Source organism: Carettochelys insculpta, chromosome 22, assembly GCF_033958435.1.
Source record: "Carettochelys insculpta isolate YL-2023 chromosome 22, ASM3395843v1, whole genome shotgun sequence".
In the NCBI taxonomy this organism is placed as follows: domain Eukaryota; kingdom Metazoa; phylum Chordata; order Testudines; family Carettochelyidae; genus Carettochelys; species Carettochelys insculpta.
In genome coordinates, this window is record NC_134158.1 from 18,685,816 (window position 1) to 18,709,617 (window position 23,802).

A 23,802-nucleotide genomic window follows, 5' to 3' on the forward strand; every position below is an offset into this window, starting at 1 on the left:
CTGCTGTTGCAGTCGAACTTAAGCAATTTACTGGGAACACACTAAGTCGACTTTGTGAGCAGGTGCGGACGATCAACTTTGACTTCATGACATCTAGTGTTAAAAATTCGACTTTAATAAATTCAGCTTTATTCCCAAGTGTGGGCAGACCCTTAGTAAATCCACTCTGGCTGTGAAGTATCAGAGGGGGTAGCAGTGTTAGTCTGTATCCACAAAAACAATGAGAAGTCCTGTGGCACCTTATAGATTTATTGGAGCGTAAGCTGTCGTGGGCAAAGACTTGCTTCATCAGAGGCATGGAGTGAAAATTCCAGAGGTAGGTATAAATAGACAGGCTCATAAAAAGAAGGGAGTATCAATTCAGAGGAAGGCCAGAGTTAACAAGGTCATGTCAGTCAAGCCAGATGAAACCCCCTTCAGCAGCTGACATGGAGGCATGAACACCAAAGTTGCGTCTACACGGGCAAGTTCTGTCAACAAAACTCCAGAGCGCCTACATGGCTGAAGTGCTCTGTCTAGAGTTCGTCAACAGAAGGCAGCTTATTCTACCAGCAGGGTTATTCCTGTTCAGCTGTGTCTACACTACACTAGAGAGTTTTGTCAAAAGAAGAGGGTCTGTTGAGACTTCGCTGTCAACAGAGGCTGCCCGTGTAGATGTGGCCTGAGAGAGGAGAAACCGCTTTTGTAGTTGGCCAGCCATTCCCAGTCTTTGTTCAGTCCTAAATCGATGGTGTCAATCGGTTAGTCACAGAGCTTCTCACTGGCTGTTAGTGGTTACTGCGACAGTCTGTGCCCTTATGTTCATTTTTTCTACAAGACTATGATTGACTTTGTACAAAGTCAACAAGAAGTCCTGGGGCACCTTATAGACTAACAGTCTATAAATTGTATATGTCTTATATAACTAAGGTGCCCCAGGACGGCTTCTTACTTTTGAAGATACAGACTAACTCGGCTACCCCTCGGATACTTGGTACAAAGTGAGAGTTCTCAGGCATCACTGGAAAAAACTCGTAATTTGCTGATCGCCAGCGGCCTGTAGTGACAGAGTAGTCCTGGTGAAGGAAGTGTATGTAATGTTAGGAAATTCTACTGATTAAGAAATAGTCCCAGTCTGAAGAAATAGCTTCACACTCGTTCTTGGAGGCAAAAGGAAAGCCAGTATCTCAGCCAGGTATCACCATCGTTAAATTCATTCCCAGCAGTGTTCCCTCTAATGTTTTTCCACCCCTGAGCGGACTGAATTTTATGTGGCGGGGCTGCGAGACACAGAACCTTCATACTGGTGCACTGAACAGAATGAATGGGGCAGGAATGGGGTCAAGGGGCTGGAAGGGTGGGAGGGAACTCAGGGTTGGGGCAGGTGTCTGAGAGCTCTGGCTGGGGGTGTGGGCTCAAGGATGGAGCTGGAGTGGAGGGGCTCAGGGCTCAGAGAGAGCGGTGGGGTGCAGACTGTGGCGTGGGCCTGGAGGTGAGGGGTTTGGAATGCAGAAGGGGGCGCCATGTTTGGAGAGGGGCTCAGGGCTGGGGGTTGGGGTGCAGGAGAGGGTACAGCCTCTGGGCTGGGGGTTTGGGCTTTGGGGTGGGACTGGGGATCGGTGCCCCCTTTATTTTTTTCTATCCCATGGGCAGAATAAATTTTATTCTGTGCACTGAGGCATGTGTGGATGTGCACCACCAGTAGAGAGACACGCTGCCAGCTGCAGGCGCTCTGTTAACCTGCTGGGCAGCACCTGAATCTCTCCTGCGCGGCTGCCAGTGTTCCCCTGGCACTTGGGCAGCCACCCAGAAGGTACGCCGGCAGCAGGCGTGTCTACTAAGGGTGCGCAGCCACACATCCTTTGGTGCACCTAATAAAATTCATTCCACCCCGGATGGAATAAATGAGAGGGAACCTTGGTGGCCGCCCAGACGCTCAACTTACAGGGGACGCTGCTGGGGAGGAGGGATGTGAGGTGCAGGGGGATGATTAGGGCTGCGGGGGGTGGGGGCTCAAGATGGGGTAGGGGGTGGGGCTCAGGCTTACCCAGTGTGATAGGGTGAGGCCAGGGGAGCGAGTACAAGAGGGAGAAGCAGGGCTGTGTTGAACTAGCAAACAAACAGGGTGGCAGCAGCCGGGGTGAAGGCTGCCCTCCGTCAATTGGGGCCAGCTGGCCCCACTTAAAACTGCGTTTAAAAGACCTTTTGCCTAGTGGGCGGGGTGGGGGTAGGTGAGTGAGGAGAGCAGAGGAGGTGAGTGCAGAGAAGCAAGGGGGGGTTCTAGGACCCACAGAAGAGGGGAGGAGCTCTCAGCAGCCAGGGGCTGGGACCCCTGTCCAAGCGGCCCTGAGATTTGGCGTGAGGCCGGAAAGAACTGATCGCACGGGGGGAACCATCCAGGCGATGGAAAATGCCACTGCTGCCACCACCTGGAGGAGGTACCGGGAGGGAGGGAATTGTCTGGGGAAGTGGCCCAGGGAGAAGAGCTGCCGTGTCCGGGGCGAGAGGGGCCCTTCCCCACTAGTAGCAGCCACACAGGGTACCTGGGCCGGAACCTAAAATGAGTGGGAGGGGCCAGCCACCCAGACCACGCCCCCCCACAGTCCCAAGAAGGGCAACGGTGTCCTGGCTATGGGGCCAGTGGACTGAACAAAGGCCTGGAGCCCAGGAACAAGGTTAGCCCTTCCACACCAGATGGGCCCCTGTTGCCTGGCCGCAGCCACTCAGTTCTGGGGCTGGCGGGGAGGGGCTCCCCTCTGCCAGCCATGGCAGCTTCAGGTCTGGGGGAGAGATCTCTCACGGCTTCAGCCCTGAGCCCTTGCTGGTAAGCTGTACGGCTTAGGGGGAGTGTAGACCATCACCTGGTACCGTGGCCGTTCTTTGGCAGGAAGAAGGCTGCAAGGGAGAAATTTATATCTTGGCAACAACCCCTGGGGCTATCCCGGCAGGCAGACTCACAGAGTATAGAGATCATCTCTTCCTTCGTTTCGAGAGACAGCATTGACAACCCTTGAATGACCGAGGCGGTGCCATTGGATTCGGGTTGGGGGAATGGGGGAGACAATCCCAGCTGGAAGACTCAGCCAGCAAGCCAACAAGCATGTGGGGAGAGAGTCGTTTTCTCTGGATCCGCTTGGCTTGGGAAGTTAGGGACTAGTTTGCATTCTGCCTTTTCTTCTATTTTATTTTTTGTAACCAGCTCTGACTTTCAATCCAGGCCTGAGGGAATGGGGCTGTGGACGGGTAGCCTGGGAGACGGCCCATGGCCGAATGCCAAAAAAAAATAGGACATGGACAGATGACCTTCGCATGTGATTCTCCGTTGTGAACGTGCTCCCAGTCAGGAAGGAGCAATGGATTCCCTCCACATGAGCAAAGTATAAAGGGAACCCTGAGGCCCCTCTATTTTGGCCTTCAATCTCCAGTCTTCAACCTACGCTATAAACCGGGCCTGAAGGACCACTGACCCACCCTGGCAAAGGATGCATTGCAGAGACTTTTAGGATAGCAGCCTACTCCATCTGCTGCAGCCTGCATCAAGAACTTTGTGATTGAGGTATGTAATTTGACCGCTTTAACAATCTTACTCTTACCCTACTCTTGCTTTCTTTCTATTAATAAACCTTTAGATTCTAAAGGACTGGCACAGTGTGCCTTTTTGGGTAAGATCTGAGGTAGGTGCATTGACCTAGGGATGTGTCTGGTCCCTCTGGGGCTGGCAGAATCTGTGTGGATTTGGTGAGATTGGTTGTCAGAACCACTCATCTGTGCAAGGAGGGCTATTGGTTGGGGCACAAGGGAAGCTGGAGTGCCTGGGGGATTTGCTTCTTGCTGGCCAGACTCTCTCAGGTGTGCCCAGAGAAGCCTCCGATATTACATATGCAAATGGGTAGATGGGTATAGGGGGCGTGGATGGCTGCAGGGATAAGTGTCTATGGAGATGGATGGCTAGAGGGAGGTGTATGGGGATGGACAGACAGATGGAGGGATAGATGGGTGTACAGAGGGGTGGGGGTGGATGGACGGAAGGATGGTGTCATGAATAAATGTCTGTAAAGGGTTAAACCCAGGGAGAGTGGGGCTCTCTATTGGCAAGTAGCCAAGGAAGCCAATGGGAAGAGAGAGGGGGATCTCTTGAACTGAAGTGGTTACCAACTGAGAGACTTTTATTTTGCCTGGCCGGAGGAGAGCGACTGAAAGCCCTTTAAGCCTCAGCCAGGCTTAATGAATCCAGTAAATATCCAAGCCACAAGGAGATCTGGGCATACAGAGATGTAAACGGAAAGGAAATATTTAGTCAGAGGTGATCGGGATGTTGTTTGTTTTGGGGGCGAGACTTCTCGGGCTGGCTGATGTACCCTGTGTACACAGTAATTTCTACATCAAGTCCCAGAGAAGTAATTCTTTGTGCTTTTATTTACCCTTCTTTAAACTGCTCCGTAACACCCTGGCCTACGAGTCAAAGGGCAGCTGTCGGGTTGCAGCTTGATTTCTTCCTCTTTGGTTTCAAGTTCTCTCCTAAAAGAGGATTAAGAGCTTGAGGATTCAGATTTTGTCTGACATCCCAAGTGCATCAGCCTGGGTTTTAAAGAGGGGTTTTCCCACTTGGGTAGTGGCAGTGAATCTGTGACCCTGGGAAGTTTTGCACAGAAGTCTACAGAGGCCAGGTGGTTTTCATGTCTCCTGCGGGCTCCCTCCTTTGGCACTGGAACTGTCGGAGTAGGGAATAGCCATGAGAGATGATGTGGAGAGGTAGGTGTTAAATGGAAGTGGGATGGCTTAGGGGTTAGAGCACTGGCCCTGTAAACCCAGGGTTAGGCATTCAAGCCTCAAGGAGGCTTTCAGGGGTCTGAGGAGGTTAGTTTTTTTAAAAAAAAACAAACCTGCTAGGAATGGTGATGGGCCCTGCTGTGAGGACAGGAGACTGGCCTCCCTGACCTCTTAAGGTCCCTTCCAGCTCTATGAGCTATGAATATCTTCATGTTACAGACAGAGCAGTGTGCATGGGGCTGGATAGACAGACAGATGGTGATACCCCTCACCCTGTACAACCAGGGGAGGGGTTATTTATGTGCTCCAGGTGGGAAAATCGAGGGGAACGCAGTTGTTCTCCCTGATCTATAGCATGAGAACCCTTCTTTGTGTATTCAGAGTGGCAGAACAAGGAGTAATGGTCAGAAGTTGAGGAGGGAGAGGTGTAGGTTGAATATTAGGAAAAACTTCTTCACCAGGTGGGTGGGGAAGCACTGGAATGCGTTGCCTAGAGAGGTGGTGGATTCTCCATCCCTTGAGGTTTTTAAGTCCCAGTTGGACAAGGTCCTGGCTGGGGTGACTTAGTTGGGGTTGATCCTGCTTGAAGCAGGGTACTGGACTTGATGACCTCCTGAGGTCCCTTCCAGCCCCGTGATTCTGTGACACAGTGACTGAGATCAGGGCTCTGTCGGGCTGGGTGCTGCCCAGAAACACACCACCAGATAGTGTCTGCCCTGAAGAGTTTCCACTCTGAATACACAAAGAAAGGTTCTCATGCTATAGATCAGGGAGAACAACTGCGTTCCCCTCAATTTTCCCACCTGGAGCACATAAATAACCCCTCCCCTGGTTGTACAGGGTGAGGGGTATCACCATCTGTCTGTCTACCCAGCCCCATGCACACTGCTCTGTCTGTAACATGAAGATATTCATAGCTCATAGAGCTGGAAGGGACCTTAAGAGGTCAGGGAGGCCAGTCTCCTGTCCTCACAGCAGGGCCCATCACCATTCCTAGCAGGTTTGTTTTTTTTAAAAAAAACTAACCTCCTCAGACCCCTGAAAGCCTCCTTGAGGCTTGAATGCCTAACCCTGGGTTTACAGGGCCAGTGCTCTAACCCCTAAGCCATCCCACTTCCATTCAACACCTACCTCTCCACATCATCTCTCATGGCTATTCCCTATTCAGACAGTTCCAGTGCCAAAGGAGGGAGCCCGCAGGAGACATGAAAACCACCTGGCCTCTGTAGACTTCTGCTGTCTGGGCAGTGCCCTGCTCTGGCGTCTGGTCACTGCCATTTCAGAAACAAAAATTGCGTTTTTTTTTTTCCTCTGACTCGCCCTGAGTCCCAGCCACAAGCTGGGCTCTTCTCCGTATTCCAGCCTCCTCCACAACAAGCACTTTCCATCTCTCAGCCATGCCTGTGTAATTGCTCCTGAGTCAGATCCTGGCAGCCGGAAGGGTTCTCTTGGCACAGGTGTAACACAAAAGCAGTTCTGGTATGTTTCACTGGTGCAGCTCCCACGAAGGAGTCATGTAGCCAGATGGGGGCCAGCTTGGCACAGCTGGCATTCTGAAACTGTGTGGGCACCGCAGACAGGATCCCTGTTCCCAGAAGTCCCCATGAGCATGGCTTGACCCTCGCAATGGGGGTCCCAGGAGAAGGAGGGGGCCTGTGCTCAGAGTTCCTCCCCAGCGCCTCCTGACATGGTCCTGTCCCCTGCGGGCCAAACCGCTGGCAAGAGGACAGATTCTGTCCCCAGCCGAAGTGCCATGGCTTTTGCTACTTTAACTACCCTTTCCTGGGCACCACCACCCCCCCGCCCCCCAGCTGGCAGCGTTCGGCATCCAGCTGACTGGTCAGCCGCCCCCGAGCCCACGGAGGTGGAACGCAACAGGTCCCGCAATGTCCCGTCTGGCCACAGATGTTCAAGCCGGCTGCAGGTGCCCCTCCCCCAGCCCTGGGCCAGGGGATCAGCAGGTGTAAATCAGCATGGCTCCACCACTGGAGCGCGCGATGCGCCACCTTGGCCAAGCGCCTGCCTCAGTTTCCCCATGTGACCTGCAGGGACCGAGGCTCCAGTCACAGCTCTACAGACGCCCAGTCCCGGGTCCCCTCAGTGCAAGGCAGGAGCCGGCTTTGGTGGGCTGGGACCAGAGCGACATCACCGGTTAGGGAGGAAGAATAGGCGCTGCCCTACTGAAAGATTCCCTCGACCCCCTGGGCTTTGGCTGTGGCCCCAGGTGGGGGAGGGGAAGCTCAGAGCCCACCAGCCCCTCTTCCTGCAGTTCCCCGTCCCGCTCCCCCCCACCAGGAGATGCCCACACTGGGTCTTCGCCCCGCCACCCTGTGAGAGCCTCTCACACCGGCCTTCGCCCTGGTGGTAAACAATGGCACAGGGGACTCGGGGGCGCAGGATTGGGCCCTGCATGGGTTCTGTCTTGAGAACATCTGCAGATCTGTCCTGCGGTCCCAGGGGATTCGGGAGCTGAAGGAGCTGCACCACCAAGGTCTCCAGGGACACCTGTATCAAGGGACTCTCCGTTCTCCCCCTACCTCAGCACCAGCGTTTCCTGCAAGCTGAGCGCTTGGGCAGCCGCCCGGGAGAGAGTCAGGGGCCGTCCGGATGATTAGCACAGCACACCCCCTGCCAGCCAGTGTTTCTATGGGTGGTGCACATCCACATGGGCCTCTGCGCACAGAACAAAATTTATCGCACATGAGGGGAAAAAATGAGCAGTAGCCCTGCCCTAGAGCCAGAGCATGATTAGCTCGGGCGGGGGTTGCTGGGCAGGACTGGGGGCGCTCTTGCCTTGCTGTTTCTCCTCCCCACAGCAGAGGGGATGTGGGGGGCATATGCTGCCCCACCCCCCCAACATTGCTGGCATCCTCAGCCCGCCCTCAGAAAGCAGCCTGTTGGCCCAGCCCATGTAGCCCAGGGCTGATCCTTGGCATGGAACACCACAATGAGCTCAGAGAGGTTAGGAGGGAAAAGTGAGGGGTGGTGGGGGGTGGAGATTCAGCTTGAGGGTTACCACCCCTCCCGGACCATCCTGGAGGCTGCAAGGCTTCATTGCTTGAAGATGATGTCATGTGACAAAGCCTCTGAGGATGACGTCCAACCAAAAGGGACCACCCTGGATAGACAGCCAAGCTCTGCTCCCCTGCCTGAGCCTATATATAGCCAGGGACCCAGCTGCCAACCACCACAAAGGGTGGCCACAGAGGGCTGAGCTGGCCTGACCTGGAGACCCAGCCATGGCCCAGATCTTGCTGATCCTAGGTAAACCCCGCTGGCCATACTGGCCTACCTGGCCCAGGGCAGCAGGTCCAAGGGACCCTTGTGTTTACCTCTTTTCTCTCCCCCGCTTTAGTTCTCGGCACCATCCTGAACAACAGGACCCAGGATGCACCAGGACAGACCTGGCCTTGGTACCCAGGTAAGAGTCGGGGAGCAGAGAAATTCCTGGGTCTACTTCCTTCCCCTCTTTCCATCCTGGGTTAGGGGGCTCCGGGCAGCCCCACCATGGGCAGAGGGTCAGTTTCCACTGCCTGTCACTGACCAAGACACCAGCTGATGGTCCCCAGATGAGCTGACTTGGAGGGCTGGGTTTTGGGAGGGAGGCAGGTCTGTATTCGTCCAAGGGTGGGTGGGAAAGGCTAGGGAACAAGGTCTGCCTGCTGGGGGACCAGAGGCACTGGAAGAATTAAAGGTGCTGGGGAGAGCCCAGCACCGGAGTAACAAAGGGACTGTGAGTCAGGACTGACGAGCTGCAGAAGATGTTTAGCAGAGAAGCTCTGAGCTGGGATAACCAGGGGCTGCATGTCAGGAGTGAGGGGCACCAGCAAGGCCTGAGGGGGGGCTCAGGGCTGGGATACCAGGCGGCTGCAGGTTGGGTCTGATGGGCACCGGCAGAGCTACTGGGGGAATGCGAGGGCTAGGCTGGCAGGGGACTGTGAGTCAGAAGTGAGGGCCACTGGCAAAGGCAGGCCTGGGGGATCCAGCAGGGCTGTTCTCCCAGAGCTCCTTCTGCTCCCCGTGAGCCCCAGAAGCTAATCTGGGGAACCGGTCGAGCTTTCAGGCTGATGGGCCAGTCCCACCCAGGGTCCCAAGGCTTCCCACTTGTTGCTTATGGAAAGCCCTGGGACAGGGCTTGGCTTTAGAGACTGTATGAAAGCAACTGGACCACCCCCAAGCCAAACCCAGGAAGCAGATTCCTGCAGCTCAGCTGACAGCTGAGCCCAGACTCGTGTGCTCTAACCAGCCAGCCCAGCAGAAAACCAGGAAATCAAAGCAACGCTGCCCCTTCTCTGCCCTTCCAGCTTATCATCCTGTGTTCGCGGCAGCCCTGGGCTAAGAGCCTCACTGAACAGAGGCCAGTCCGGGCCGGCTGCTGCTGTAGCGTTTGTTCGGGGAAGAGATGTTATTGTGCAGCCTCCCAACCATGGCGCTGAGCCAGTCTGACTGTAGCACCAGGGCAACATTAACCCTTCATCCCCCTCAGCCCCAGTGTTCCCTCTAATTTTCTTTCCATCCATGGGCAGAATAAATTTTGTTCTCTGCACCAATGCATGTGTGGCTGCGCACCACCCATGGAAACACACGCTGCCGGCTGCTCTGCCAATCAGCCAGGGTGACATTTGACTCCCTCCTGGGCAGCAGCCCAGCTGCTCAGTTTGCAGGGAACACAGCCCTGCACCCCGGCAGAGAAAGGGCCATGGGGGCCCATCGGAGAGGCCGTGTAGAGCAGAAGTTTGCCAGCTTGCCAGCAGCATTCAGTTGCACAGGGTGTGCAGAGCATGGAGCCCAGCAGCTCTGGTGCAAAGGCTTTTTAAGCACCTAATGTCCTAATTACCTTAGGGCTGGGGACTTTGATATTGTTTAAGGCTGTTTAAACCCAGGGAGTATTCCCTCTGGTGCCTTCCCTAGGAGATCATGACGGATGTCCCTGAGAACAGGCCCCTAAAACCTCCCTTCACCTCCTAAAAGGCGGGAGGAAGAAGGCTGGGATGGTGCCAGCCAGGGATGAAAATAACTTAGTGTCTTACAGGTCCCATCCTGTAGCAGCCCAGGTCCCTGCCAGCTCTTTCAATAGCTCCCCGCTGGCTTTTGCAGCAGCTCAGCCTGCTCTTACTGGCGCTGCGCACCAGTCACACCCACTGCTTTCAGCTCTGGAGCCAGCCAGGGTGCCCTCTATTTTTTGCCATCCGGGGCAGAATAAATTTTGTTTAATGCGCTGAGACATGTGCAGATGTGCACCACCATAAAATCCCATGTGGCCAGCTAGAGGTGCTCTGCTAATCAGCCGGGCAGTACCTGCATCCAAGTGCCCAGCTTACAGGGAACCCGGGGACCAGCTGACATGAACCACAGACGCAGCCCAGCGTAGGGGGTAATATTTGCAGTAGCCTGGGGGCAGGGCTCTGTCACCAGCATTTAATCCCTGGGACTTCCCTGGTAAAGGCACAGGCGCAGCAGTTGGAGCACTGCTGCAGGATTTGCTAACGGGGTCGTGTCAGGTGCAGGAAGACTGGCAAAGGCTTGGTTGCTGGAGTGGTGGCTGCTCTCCCAGAGGCGGCTGGCCTGGGGGCTCTGGGGTGTCTCCTGCCCTCCGGTGAGGTGTCCCCAGCATACTCACAGTTGACTGCCTCGGCTGCATTGCTGGCCTGGGTGGCACACAACATGGGCCCCTTGGTTCACCAGAGATCGTTAACAGTCCTCGAGGCAGAGACCGGTCAGTCCAGGGCCTTGAGCCAGCAAAGGAGTCAGGCTGGGTTAGATTCCCTCTGTGACCTCAGGCAAGTTTCTGTCCTGCAGTTTCTCCTGCCATGCTGGGTGGGGGAACCCCACAGAGGTGAGGTACGCAGATCCCAGAGTGGCGAGTGCTGGCAACGTATCCACCGCAGACAGAATTTGAGGGGAAGTCCAGCCGTTTCAAAAACACTATCGGTGTCCACCAAGGCAGCATCCGCACGCCTCCTCCCCGAATCTCCCAGATGCAGAGCAGAGTCCCCTTTTAGCGAAGCTGCTGTGGCAGCAGCTAAGTGAAAACGGCCACTGCTTTATGGAAAATCCAAATGCTTATGAAAACTGAAACCTATTCTGCAGTGAATGGCCACTTGAAAGTCATGCATCCACCCAAGGAAGCATGCCTCTGAACAGCTTATCTGCAGATGGCCTGATTTTTAACTTGGCCCCTGGACGACTCTAAGGAAAAGTTCTGTGGCAAGAATGGGATGAGAGGTCAGCCAGTTTCGCGTGCGAATTTTCATTTTGCCGGAAAAAGTTACATAAAAGTTTACGGGAGAAAAATGGGAGGAGCCTTTGCTCTTAGCAGCAGATTCCCAAGCAGCATCAACTCGGAAAACTGAGGTACAGCACGAGGCTCTCACCCCGATCGCCTGAGACTCCTCTCTTGTACGGCTAGGCCCCAATTCCTGAAAATGTGTGCTGAGTTCTGGGCTGCTGCTTGGCTCCTGTAGCCGCTCGTCATTTCCTGCTCCCAGTGTGGCTCGGAGGGCTGGCGCCTCGCAGAGTTGAAATCAGCGACTGAGGCTTTCGCAGCTGGGAATGTGCACGCCAGCTGGGACGGAATGTGAAATTTCCATTTTGCAGGAGCGTCCTAAACCCCACAAAATGTGAAATTTCAGACGGAAGGGACCGTCGCAAACGTTTCATGCCAAGTGGGACATTGTCCTTCCGTTTAGACCAGGGGTGGGCACGGTACAGCCCGAGGCCCACCTCAGGCACAGAGCCGCCAGCCACTACTTCCAGCAGCTTTCTGCGCCGGGGGGGGCTCTCTGCTCTGGACCCCTGATGGGCGCAGGAGGCTTCGTGTGTTGCTCCCACCCCCTTGCAAAATAGCTCAGCTTCCGTTGGCTGGTTTGTGGTTTCCGGCTAGCCAATAGGAGAGGAGAGATGTTCGCTGCGGGGAGCAGGCAGCGTACAAAAGCTTCCCCTTGCCTCAGTGTCTGGAGCAGAACCCGCAGAGAGCCGTTTGGAGCAGTCAGGGGCTGCAGCAAGCAGAGAGCTGGTGGCAGGGCTGCCAGCCAGGGGTCGCCCACGTGAGCCTCCTGGCCAGAGCCTGCCTCTGGCACCCCAGCCCCTCACTCCCCTCAACCCTCTTCCCCCATCCCACATAACCCAAACCCTCCGTCCCGCCTCCTGAACCCAGAACCTCACCCACCTTCTGCACCACATTCCCCCTGCCTGAGATAACCCGACCTCTGCCCCCCCGCTCTGCACCCCAGACCCCTGCCCCGGGTCACAACTGCCTCCTTCACCCAATCTCCCTCCCAGACCCCACCCCCTGCACCCTAATCCTTTCCCCCGAGCTCCCTTCTGCTCCCAACCTGACCCCACACCCCCTCCATTAATATCAGGGAGGAGTGCGGCCCTTGACCACTTTCCCAATTCTTGGCCTGCCCACCCCGGGTGACGCTGAGGGCTTTTAACAGCGGGCGGCGCCCAGCCCTTCCAAACCAGGGGCGCTCACAGTCTGGAAACTGGAGGTGGGTGAGTGTTTTGGGGCAAATTGTTTATTTGGTGAGCGGTGTGTTCTCAGCCAAGCCACAACAGGTCACGAGTGTGACCCGAGTAGATGCAACTGATCGCAGAGAATGAAAAGCAGCCTTACTACTTGTAGCCCTTAGGGGAGTCATCCCCAAACAGCGCTGAATGCCCCTCTAGGAGGGCATGGAGGGACGTCGGGGATGGGACCTGGGCAGTGGGGAGCCCCATTCCTGGCCACAGCTGCAGCTCTGACTCCACCTCTAGCACTTGTTCTTGGTCCCCTGGTCCTGTCTCCTGGGTGTGATTTTCTGATCTGTGATCCCACCTGCCAATAACCTGGGGAAATGGCTGTCAAATAGAGCAGCCCAGGGGTCGCTCTAACTCGTACTGGGGACTGTGCTGGCCTCAAATCTGAGCTGTAACAGGGTAACCTAAAGGGCCTGGGGCCAGCTTGGCCCTGTTCAAATAGCTCACCTGTGCCATAATTAACTAGCCACTAGCCCAAGGGCATGGGACTTCCTGGGGCCAGGCGATACATCGGCAGGGCCTTTTAAATAGGCTGCAAACACACAGGCCGGGTGTGTGGACCTGTTAGCTGGGGGCCAGTGAAACATGACCCTGAAGGGACTGGGAGCTTACCCAGGGTTGTGATGGGACTTTTTGTGGCTGGGGGAGGGGAGATGTTTGTTTGTGACTCACCCAACAGGGATAAGCCTTTCTCCAGTGCAGATCAGGGGGCAGGGAGAGCTCAGGAGAGCCCCTCCTTGGGGAACGTAAACTGAGGCAAGGAGCGCTGTACTCAGGTAGCAGGAGCCCTACGAGGCGACCACACCCAATGCCACCCCAGCCCAGAACCGTCCCCCTCTTCCATGCCCTGGGGGGCAGGAGCTAGCACCCACCACGAGTGTCGTCTTCTTGCCAGATCTGTGCAGAGCCGTTGGGTGCCAGGGACCGCAGACGCTGGCCAAGTGCGGGAAAGAACTCTACGACAAGCAGACCCACCTGTGCTGTGGGAACGGCCGAGACTGGCAAGTGACCAAAAAGCACAGCCCTCATGACGACTGCTGCGGCTTCAGAATCTACAACAAAAGGACCATGTTGTGCTGCGAAGACCTCAGCATAGAGCCCATGCAGGACAGGTGTCTGAAGGACCTGGGATACTGTCCTTCCTGCACCCAGGATGAAAGTCGCCCGCTGACGGGAAGCCGCTCGGCCTTCGGGGGTTAGCCGGCGCTTGCTGGAAGGGGTGAGTAGGAATTGCTGGAGGGAAGTCAGGGGCACCAGCTGTAGGAAAACTCCACTCCCAGCAGGGGGCAGTGTGCAGTGGGGAGCTCCTGGCTAGTCCGCTTCCAGCCTCTCCCAGCAGGGGTCGGTGTGCATGGGGGAGCTCCCAGTTACTCCCCTCCCAGCCTTTCCCAGCAGGGGGCGGTGTGCTGTGGGAGCGCCCAGTTATTCCCCTCCCAGCCTCTCCCAGCAGGGGGCGGTGTGCAGTGGGAGCTCCCAGTTATTCCCCTCCCAGCCTCTCCCAGCAGGGGGCGGTGTGTGGTGTGGGGCAGAGGCATTGGCTGTGGGGGGAGCACCCAGCTACCCCCGCCTTGGCCTGTCTCAGTAGGGGGTGCCATGGGGGGGCGCTGCAGGGGCACTGGCTGTGGGGGGAGTGCCCAGCTACCCCAGCCCTGTCAGAAACCTCTCCAGAGCAGTAAAGGCCTTGCCTGCAAGGCAGCACTGTGCTCGGCAAGCAAGAGGCTCTGGGGCTGACCCCGTGGGCCGGCTGGAGCAAGGGAGTGGGACACTGCCCTGCAAGAGCTAGTCCCCACCTGAGCTTCAGCCAAACCCTCTTCAGCTCCCCCGTGTGTGCCCTGCAGACGCCCGCCAGCCACACTGGGCTCCGTGTGTGCCGACCCCCGGCCCTGGGCGAGCTGTCACCCCAGAGGGCCTCCAACACCCAGGGCCGCGCAGGGCTGCCTCTCTGGAGAAGAGATACTGAGGGGAGCAGCAGGCAGCTTCCTGGCTCAGGAATCCCCAGCGGGCTCCGTGCCCAAGAAGCCCCATCCCTCTGCTTCTTCTCTTGGGGTGAGACACCTTGTTTCTCCCCTGGCTGGCTGAGCCGTGCCATGAAGGGCCTTAGAGCTCTTTCTCCTACATAAAAGGTCTTGGTTGGTCTTTTGGTGGAGCCTGGGCGGCTTTATTGAGGCCTGGGATGGTCTGCAGGTCCCAGACCTGCCAGCCCCTTGCAGCCCACCAGCCGACTTCGCTTCATCTCAGCGCTGCTGTCAGCGCCAGCCAACCGTGGGTACAACCTGTCCCCCAAAGCACCCTGTCTGTCTCACCCCCCGCCAAGCACTCTGCCTCCGGCACCCTGGCAACCGTCCTTCCTTTTCTCTCTTTCCAGGGCAAACCAGATGATGCAGAAGGTGGACCCCTCCAGGCTGCAGCAGAGGGGAGGGGTGGGATGAGTGGGGACGGGGCTGGTGCTTTTTATTCTCGGGCTAGGGTTACGCTACAGCGGTCCTTCGAAAGACATTCTTCCGGAAGATCTCTTCCAAACAAAATCAGAGACATAGCTGAGTTAGTCTGTATCTTCAGAAGGAATAAGGAGTCCTGTGGCACCTTATAGACAAACAGGTATTTTGGAGCATAAGCGTCCTTGTCCATGAAAGCTGATGCTCCAAATACCTGCTAGTCTATAAGGTGCCCCAGGACGACTTCTTGTTCTCTTCCAAAAAAAACTTCTTTTGAAAGATGGCGGCCACGCACAGTAAGCGGATCGAAAGAGCCACCCACTCTCTCGACAGAACGGCCAACCGGAAGCTCAGCAAACAGGGCTGCCTGGAAGCCCTGCCTGTCAGAAAAGGGCCCCCGGAGCATCTACATGAATTTTTGTTTCGAAGGATTCTTTTGAAAAAGGCGCTTTTCCTCACCCGGGAGAGGCCGAGGGCCCCGATTTGATGTCGAAGGAACGCATTTTGTGTTTAGATGCTCCGTGGGTTTTTTCCAAAGGGCCCGGCTTTTTTGTAAGAACCCTCTAGGGTCGAAGTAGTCTGGGAGTGATATGGGATGGAGACTGGGGTGGATGCAACAGATGGAGGACAGGGAGAGGAGAGTCCTTTAATGGGGGCAGGTCTGGGAGATACAGGAACTCAGGAGGTGGATAAGGGAGACAACACAGGGATCTAGTACATGGATATAGATGTTACCCCCCCACCCCACAGCAGAAGCACCTGTGTGGGTTGGGGTGGAGATTAATATTTGGGTATCATTTAGTAACAGAGAACTAGCTGTGCTAGTCTATGTACTATCAAAACAAAAAAAACGTCCAGTAGCACTTTAAAGACCAACTAAATAATTTACTAGGCGATGAGCTTTCGTGGGACAGACCTGAAGATCTGAAGAAGTGGGGCTGTCCCACGAAAGCTCATCACCTAGTAAATTATTTAGTTAGTCTTTAAAGTGCTACTGGATGGCTTTTTTGTTTCTTAGGTATCATTTAGTTAATACTTTGCAGGTGTTTTTGTTACTACATGTACTAACGGGGGAGAACCTGGCTTTTGAAAGGCTTAGGTGCATGCAGTGCTGGTATAGTCCTGGGGACTTTTGGCCAGGGCAGTAATGCTACTGTAGAGACAGCAGGTGTTAGCCAATCCCAGGGCACATGCAAATTTCTGCATGCCAAATGGCTGGGGCCACGTGGATTCTTACATTCCAAGGCCAACATGCTCCTCTAGTCCAGGGGTGAGCAAACTTTTTACAGTGACCCCCCCTGTCCTTTCAGCCTGGCACTTAGCGGGTTCCCCCAGACGATCCTGGGATGATGCCCGGCACTCACGTGGTGGCGTAAGTGTGGGGAAGGGAGGGGGAAGGTAGGAGATTAGAGGGAACCTTGGACTGAGGTGAGATTTTAAGTCTCCCTGAAACACACAAGCCCAGTGCTGAGGACCCAGGTTAAAGGGGCGTCTTCCTTCCCCACCCCCAGGCTCTGTGCTGCGCTCCCTAGAGTGGTAGCAGCAATTCAGGTGGGGCCACTCATTGGTTTGAGCATTAGCCTGCTAAACCCAGGGCTGTGAGTTTAATCCTAGAGGGGGCCATTGGGGCAAATAGATTTTATTTTTTTAAAAAAATGGGGGGGTGATGCTTGGTCCTACCAAGAGGGCAGGGGACTGGACTTGATGACCTCCAGATGTTCCTTCTGGCTCAAAGATGTGTATCTCTCTGCCAGTTCCCTGAATGCAGCCTGGTTCTCCAGCAGGAGGGGACAGAGGGCGTAGCCCTATGGCCCAGCAAATGGCAGCGTAAAGACAGCTGGGGTGCACCAGGCTTCAGCTGGGCATGTAGCAGGAGCAGAGTCTGGTGCTGGGCCCCCCCTGCATGCAGGGGTAGTGCTCCATTGCGAGTGAGAACAGCTGGGACCCATGCCTTGCCTGTACTCCCTTCCTGCAGAGCCAAACTGGGGTCTCGACTGCATGACTCAGAGGTCTCCTTCCAGGCCTGGATTCCATCAGCACCAATGGATTTACAAAGGCAGAACATTTCCCCCTCCCCACACCTGGCTCATGCAGGGAGCAAGTTTTAATCCTGGGCTTGGAATGTAAGAATCCACTTGGCCCCAGCCGTACAATCTTGCTTCCCCGCCTTAAGGGAGCTTTGTACGCCTCTGAGGATGCTGCTCAGGGCTGGGTCACATGAAGGACTCACATCAGACGAGCACCATCAATCAAGGGTGTGAAAAATCCACACCCCTGAGCGTGGCGCTAACCTGAGCTGAGCTCTGGGACAGACAGCATTAATCAACAGAAGGATTATTCCATTGACTTGGCTTCCCGCCGGCATAGGTGGTCCACCCCCTTGCAGAGATTGGAGCCGTCTTCTCACAGCCTAGGTAGCCCCTACACTGAAGCACCACCGTGGCCTGAATGTACCTCAGGGCATGTGTCATTATGCGAGTTCTCAGCCATTGGCATCACATTTCCAGGGCTTCTTCCTCCTTGGAGCAATATCCCCCCCCGCCCCGAAGGAGCCAGAAATCCCACATTCAGCTCCAGAAATCCTTCTGCTCGCTTCTGGGTTTTGTACCTGAGGTTTAATGTTTGGTGATTATGTCGTGGTGCTTGGGGTCTGCTTTGCTTCACAGAATATGATGAAGCACTAAGTTATTAAAGCTGTTCAGCTCCTGAGGAGGGATATGATGAGAGCTGGCTCTTCCTTTTGGTTTTCCTTTGCAGCAGTGCCGGTGGAACAAGGCAAAGGAGCAGCGTCCGTACTCTTGCGGGTGGGAAGGTAATAGGGCCGGGCCCCATCCAGACCTGTGTAGACCACTGGCTCACTTCTGCCCTGCAACCCGGGATGCCTTGCAATCAGAGGTGCCGCATGGGACATGCTCTGCCCTCTGATGCTCCCCCAGCATTTGAATTGCCCACTGAGGTGCTCCATAGGCTTCCCTGCTGCCCCTCCCCGCCAGGTGCCCCCGCTGGCAATGCATTGCTTACCTTGCTCCCACCTGTCCAGCTTGCAAACAGCTACCTGGCCTGTGAGCCCCCTGTGGCGCGACGGGGTGGAACTGCTGCCTGCAGGGGGACCCCAACGCACTCCCAGGCCAGGGTTCCCCTCATGTTTTTCCATCCGTGCACAGAATAAATGTTGGTTTGTGCAGATGTGCAAGAGCTCAAAGGTCTCTTCATGGCTGGTTTCAGCTAACTCAGACCACCCACCCCCCGTGGTAGATAGCGTTCGGATTATATTTTGCCGGGTGCGTTGTTTTGCATTGCTCAACTCTGAATTTCACCTGCCCTTGTGTGGCCCAGTGCCCCAGTTATGTGAAATCCCCTCAGAACTCTTTGCGGTCTGCTACAGGCTTAATTATTATGAATAAATTTGGGATCATTTGCAGATTTTTCCAGCTCCCTGCTTACCCTCCGCTTTCCTGATCATTTATGAATGCGTTGACCAGCACTGTGCAGACCCCTGGGGGACACCGCTATTTACATCTTCCGTGGTCTCACCACTTATTCCCGCCCTTTATTTCCTGCCTTTTAACTGCAAGTGCCTGACCGTGTTTTCCAGAGCAGCTAATGCTCCCTACTGCTAATGCTGTTTGCTTTCGCTCCCTGCCCCAAAGGCTGTGCTGCTGCCAGCTTCAGAGTTCGTCCAGGTCATGTTCAGGCTGGGTTGCAGTTTATAGCTCCGGCCAGGGCTAGGGTGACTAGACCCCGGTGCAAAACTCAGAGTGGGGGGGCACAGCCCCATGGCCCCCCTTGAGTGGCACTCCCACGCGGTGTTGCCTGTAAGCTGCACGCTTGGGCAACCACCCGGGAAAGATTCAGGTGCCACCCAGCTGATTAGCAGAGCTCCCACAGCAGTCAGCCTGTGTTTCTATGGGTGGTGCACATCAGCACAGGCTTCAGTGCACATAACAACATTTATTCCACCTATGGATGGAAGAAATTAGTGGGCTCACCACCTCGCAGCCCCACCCCAGGGGCCGCCCCGCCTGCTAAAGGTTCCAAGGCAACTGTTCTGCGATGCCCTCCTCCGCTCAAAACTTCCTGAGCGCATTCCTGCAGGGCAGCCGAGGTCTAAACAAGGAGCAGAGCAGCCTCAGAAGGCATTGTGGGTTACTGGGGAGGCCAGTGATGGCGACAGAACAACCCGATGCCTTTACACGGAGCCTTCGTTGCATTGACTTCTCCGCTAAAAGCTCTGTGCCTCTCGGCAAGGTGGCTTTATTCTGTCGGCCAAACAGCAGAGTTCTGCTGGCAGGTGTGGTGGCTACAGCTCCGTGTTGCCAGTCTGGAAGCTGCTTCATTTGAAACAATTCCTTCTCCCAGCTCATCGCGCCGATAGCCCGGGGCCAACACCGCTACAACAGTACAGCGGGCAGAGCTCGTCCACATCTCCGCTCCCGAATTCTGCCGGGCTAACCTCTGGCTGCGTGTAGCCACCTCTACTGCAGAAATGCCTGTGCGCACGCATGGCTCTTCGTGTCAGCTGGCCTCAGCAGGAGAGCTGGTCCTGATTGTACTGTGGGGAAAGGGCATCATAGGGACAAGTCCTGCAAGCCAGCAACAGTCGATGCAAGCAATGTGGAGGCTGCACCGCCCCAACCTGCAGGTTGTCGGTTGCTGTCTCATGCAGTGGCACTTCGGGTGCGTCTACACTAGCCGGCTACTTTGAAGTAGCTGGCGCGACGTCGCAATAGCATGCGTCACGTCTGCACGGGCCGTGCGCTGTTTCAGCGTTGAAATCGACGTTAGGCGGCAGGACATGGAAATCTCTATTCCTATCCGAAGATGGGAATCGCGCCCTACTTCGACCTTCAACGTCCAAGTGGGGTGTGTGTAGAGGATCCGCGTCCTGCTACATCAAAATAGCGGGGTCCTCCATGGCGGCCATCAGCTGAGGGGTTGAGAGATGCTCTGCCCAGCCCCGAGGGGCTCTGTGGTCACCATGTGCAGTAGCCCTTAGCCCAGGGCTTCTGGCTGCTGCTGCTGCAGCTGGGGGTCCATGCTGTGTGCACGGGGTCTGCAACTGGTTGTCAGCTCTGCCGACCTCATGCTGTGCAGGTCGAGTGTGTCTGGGAGGGGCCCTTTAAGGGCGCGGCTTGCTGTTGCCCCAGAAGGGTTAGTCCAGCCTGTCACCCTTTTCACAGGCTTTGCTGGCCCCTTACATAAGAACATAAGAATGGCCAGACTGGGTCAGACCAAAGGTCCATCCAGCCCAGTATCCTGTCTACCAACAGTGGCCAGTGCCAGGTGCCCCAGAGGAGGTGAACCGAAGACAATGATCAAGCGATTTGTCTCCTGCCATCTGTCTCCAGCCTTTGACTAAAGGCTAGGGGCACCATACTTGACCCTTGGCTAATAGCCATTTATGGACCTAACCTCCAAAAATTTATCAAGCTCTTTTTTAAACTCTGTTAGAGTGCTGGCCTTCACAGCCTCCTCCGGCAAGGAGTTCCACAGGTTGACTGTGCGCTCTGTGAAGAAAAATTTTCTTTTATTAGTTTTGAACCTACTACCCATTAATTTCAGTTGGTGTCCTCTAGTTCTTATATTATGGGAACAAGTAAATAACTTTCCAATATTCACTTTCTCCACACCATTCATGATTTTATATACCTCTATCATATCGCCCCTCAATCTCCTCTTTTCTAGACTGAAAAGTCCCAGTCTCTCTCGCCTCTCCTCATATGGGACCCTTTCCAAACCCTTAATCATTTTAGTTGCCCTTTTCTGAACTTTTTCTAATGCCAGTATATCTTTTTTGAGTGAGGAGACCACATCTGCACGCAGTACTCAAGATGTGGGCGTACCATATTTCGACAGGGAGCGCTTGTGTGTGTGGACGCGCCGCATTTCCTTCCGGGGAGGCTCCTTTCGACGTTCCCCATCGCTACTTCGACATTGAACGTCGATGGCACCAGCCCTGGAGGACGTGTAGACGATACGCGTCGAAGTAGCCTGTTTCAATGTCCTTACTTTGAAATAGGCGACTTTGACATAGTGTGCTAGTGTAGACGTAGCCTTCGAGGGAGAAAGGATGAGCGTCCTCTCCAGCAGGGGGTCAGCAACCTCCGGCACGGGTGCCAAGAGGGGCACAAACAGCCCTGCCCCGCCTTCCCCCACTGCAGCCGGGAGCTTGCTCAAAACCAGGCAGCCTGCGGATTAACAAAAGACCAGCTCTTGCCACCAGCCATCACCTGACGGGTAAAGCTCCACAGCTGCATTTCTTTATTAAGGAAGCTGTTGTAATAGTTAGATAGTTAAAGCCTGTTACGCCAGCTGGCATGTAGGACGGCCAGGCCGGTCCTCCGCTTCCGTCTATCTCTGGCCACTTTCTCCAGTGTGTCCCATTTATCATTCATTCTGTTCATGGCTGCCTCGACAATACGCCACTGTGTTGTCTTGGGCCTCCCACGGTGCTGTCATCCTTTGGGTGTCTAGTGAAGTGCTGCCTTTACAAGGGCGTCTGCCTCCCTTCTTATCACGTGCCCTGTCCAGCTCCAGCCTCTTCTCATGATGATCATGGTCTTTTCCTCCTGCTGGCATTGCAGGAGCAAGTCTTGCTGGGAGATTGTCTTTGGCCAAAAGATGAGAAGGATCTTGTGAAGGCTGGTAGGACTGTTATAAACAAGAAGCGGGTCTTTGCCCAAGAAAGCTCATGCTCCAAAATATCTAGCAAAATATGATTTTGATAACAGCCTTCAATTTATGGAAGGGAGGTTGCAGAAAGGCTGGAGAGAGGCTGTTCAGTGGTCATGGATGGCAGAACACGGAACAATGGTCTCAAGTGGAGGTTGGAAAGGTCCAGGTTGAACATTAGGAAAAACTTTTTCCCTAGGAGGGTGGTGACGCATTGGGATGGTCTGACCAGGGAAGTGGTGGAGTCTCCATCCCTGGAGGTGTTTAAGTCTCGGCTTGACAAAGCCCTGGCTGGGCTGATCTGATGGGGTTTGGTCCTGCCTTGGGCAGGGGGCTGGACTTGATGGCTTCTTAAGTCTCTTCCAGCTCTATTGTTCTATGATTCTGTGTTAATCTATAAGGTGCCACAGGACTTCTTATTGGTTTTTGAAGATACGGACGAACACGGCTACTTCTCTGATGCTAGAACTGTTATAGTACGTATGCACAGCAATAGCAGCTGCTCTTCCGAATCAGCTACGCGAGTGTCTACACAACACAATGGCTATTTGGAAAGAGACGAGGCCTCCTTTTGAAACTGGTAAACCTCATTGCATGAGGAATAGCACCTGTTTCCAAAGAGCTATTTTGACACGGGCTGTGTCGACAGGGAATGGAGCCGACTTTGAAATAAACCATAGTGTCCCCATTGGCTCTATGTCAGAATAGGCGGTATGGGTGTAGATGTTATATTTCGAAATAGCTGAGTGCTGTTTTGAAATGCATTTTGTGGGTAGCTGCGCTCGTTCAAAATAAGCTATTCTGGAAGGCCTCTTCTGGAATAGCTTATTCAGGAACAATGCTGCTGTGCAGGCGTCATCTTAGTGACTGTAAAAACGTATCACTGGCACTCAGACCACACGCAGAGGTCAAATTTCAACTCTCTGCCTCGGAAAGGTTGCTGACCCTGCTCCACAGCCTTAGCTGAGAGGCCGGTGGCTTTTAGTTCAAGTGGTAGAAGCTCCTGCACTACGCTCCAGGGGTCCCAGGTGTGGTTCCACCCGTCGGCATTACACTAACAGTATCACCAACGACGGGGGCCTGCAACCTGCGGCTCCAGGGCTGCCTGTGGCTCTTGAAGGACAGTTTTGTGGTTCCCAATACTATCATTGCCAAGTTTAAAAAAAAAAAAAACCCTCCAGATTATTGGCAATAAATGGTGAACATCTAAAAGCCCCGAAATGAATAACTCCTGTCTAAATAGCAAACGATGTGTGATCTTGAAACACTGGGTAACTCCCCGCAGCATCCTCCAGAGAGAGAGAGAGAGGGAGAAAAGGTCAGGCAGACAGTGGTACGAACACACACGTAAAGGGTGAGGAATAGAATATGTAAAAAGTTTGTGAACGCCTCTCAGTACATGGGTATCTCTTTACGCATCACTCTGTGTGTGTGTGTGTGTGTGTGTGTGCGCGCGCGCGCTCGTTGTTCTTAAAATAGGGGTTAGAAAAAGTCTGGTTTGACATTATTTATTGAGGACCGTCTGGTATTCACGTGAATTGCAGCTCTTGAATTATTGAGTTTTTTACCGAACTGGGAGAAAACGGCTCTTCTTCTGACTTTGGTTGCCGACTTTCAGAGGGTGTGAGATTCTTACGTCGCCGAACACAAGCCAGCCACAAAGGGTCCACGCCTTAAAGGAGGCCAGCAGGTGATGAGTCCAAGAGTCAGGGCAATTTAACAAGAGGACAACCAAGCCCAGATCTAGGGTGTTATTAGCAAAGGGTGAGAGAGGCACAGCAGGAGTGACAGGTAACTAATGAGATGCACACACCCCCGACGGTAAAGGGTGCACATGGGTCACATGCATCCTCCATGAGCGTAGTCCCCCCCCCAGCACTATCAGTGCTCCCCCACTTCTGAAGGAAAAGGGCAGGGGTGGGGCAGATGGTCAGTTCCCCCCCACCCCAGAGCCCCCTTACCAGTTGCCACTTCCCCTCAGTCTTCTATGCCTGGCCCCTGCCTCCAGAAGGTGAGCCTAGGCGTTTCCCAGACATGACTTCAGCCTGACTCAAAATCATTATAATAATCTATTTCAAAATCTTTCAAAAAAGAGGACCCCCCCCATGAGGGAGTGTCTCTGTAGCCACCAAGTCAGGTTGTATGAATGTACTAGATCAGTGGGTCTTAACCTTTACCGCAGCCTGCACCCCTTTGGTTCTCAAAATATGTTCTTGCACCTCTTATCAAAAATCAAAAATGGAGATGCGGGGGGGCTATACACTTCAAATGCATATTAAATATATGTAAAATAGTTGTATGTTATTACGCACCACAAATAATAGTACAGTACGTATGCAAAGTGCTACCCAGAGATGCTGCAGCGTTTTGCTGTGGAAGTAAATGGTAACCGACAAGCCAACCATTAGCAGCTAACTGAATTCAA

General features: G+C 54.5%; 1 long non-coding RNA gene across 1 annotated transcript; it reads left to right on the forward strand.

The window, feature by feature from the left end:
* Positions 1-3,503: 3,503 nt before the first annotated feature.
* LOC142025176 (uncharacterized) lies at positions 3,504-13,434 on the forward strand. Its single transcript, XR_012648600.1, has 3 exons — positions 3,504-3,535; positions 8,105-8,170; positions 13,166-13,434. It is a non-coding gene; the product is annotated as an uncharacterized LOC142025176 (long non-coding RNA).
* Positions 13,435-23,802: the final 10,368 nt, after the last annotated feature.